Source organism: Echinops telfairi, unplaced genomic scaffold (genome assembly GCF_000313985.2).
Source record: "Echinops telfairi isolate 266 unplaced genomic scaffold, ASM31398v2 ScPeMD7_7459;HRSCAF=8497, whole genome shotgun sequence".
Classification (NCBI taxonomy): domain Eukaryota; kingdom Metazoa; phylum Chordata; class Mammalia; order Afrosoricida; family Tenrecidae; genus Echinops; species Echinops telfairi.
Genome location: NW_022111359.1, coordinates 4,142,447 through 4,143,837, shown reverse-complemented (window position 1 = coordinate 4,143,837; position 1,391 = coordinate 4,142,447).

Below are 1,391 nucleotides of genomic sequence, written 5' to 3'. Positions count from 1 at the left end.
GCAGATCAGAGGTGCGCTCAGCAGGATTGGAGGCGCCGACATTTTTTTGAAGATTGCAGGCTTCCCTTTTAAAGCACTCTCGACCTAAAAGCCAGGGGGGTTCCCGCTTGTACCAGTCGGGTCCCCTGGAAGGCAGCTCTCCAGAGAGGCACCCAGTTTCCACACAACCCAGGCCCCGCCCACCTGCAGTGGACATGGCTCCAGCTGTCCTGGGGGGCGAGGGGCTAGGCACCCTTGCTGGTAAGAACCTGCAGGTCTGTGGAGAAGGTGCTTAGGGCGCAGTGTTTGCCTTCTCCAGATGTTCAGGGTCACCCGGAGTAGGTCCCTGTGTAGTGGGAAGGCAGAGTTCTGCAGGCCCGCACCTGCACATTGTTCTGTCCCAAGAGGCCCTGCGGGGCACCCACGGCTAGGTGAAGGTTTGGCGGTCCGAGCGACCTGCATTGGAAAAGCCCAAGCCTAGAGACCCGACACAGCAGTTTTGCGCTGCCCACGCAGGGGCGTCCTGAGTTGGGGGTGATCTAATGGCCACGAGAGGCTGTTTCGGTTTGCACATTGAGTGTGCGTGACCGTGGATCGGTGTCCCACCCAACCCCGCTAAGGGGTGTCAGACCTCTGTGAGCATCCCAGCCGTCGTCTGCCTTCGATGGGGCTGTCTTTTGGCCTGACAACTAGCGATGGCGTGCCTCTGACCATGACCTGACAGGCTGGCGGAAGCCTGGTGCTGCATGCATTTGGCCGGTGGCCCAGCTCGGCTGCAGGTTCAAATTCTGGGAGAAGCCCTGGTGGCAACCGCGCCTGCAGCCCCTTAGTGAAAAATCCACCCTCGTTTGTTCACAGGAGCGTCTGTGTGTGAGGCCCAGTGAATCACACAGAATGTTCTGGAATACTGGCCACGTATCCACTCCTTTACGCCTCGCACGGCCCTGCACTGAGTGGCCGGCGACTTCCTCTTGACAGTCCTCTGCTCCACCCCTCCCTTCAGCTCAGGGCGACCGGCTGCTGCAGGCAGCTCCCGCAAGGCCCTCTCTGCCCACAGAATACAGCTGCTGGGAGCTCGGCAGGGAAGATGGGCTGTGGGTCCAGCTCCACCCTGGGCTGTCAGGCGGGGCTCTTGGAAGCCTGTTTAACCCTGTCGGAAGTGGGGTCAGCATGGCAGGTGCGCTCCAGCAGTGGGAGTCCCTCGGAGGAAAGACTGGCAGCGGCCTGTCCTAAGATGCTCACTCCTGCTCTGACCCTCCCGGCTCCTGGCCTAGCCCCACCCCTGGCAGGCACTGGTGGCTGGTCCCACAGGCTCGGGGACGGTGCATCAGGTCCTTGTGCCTCGCTGACTCAAGCCGGCCCTGTGACTGGGCATCATAGGCAGTGCCCAGGGACCTCCTTTCCCTACTGCC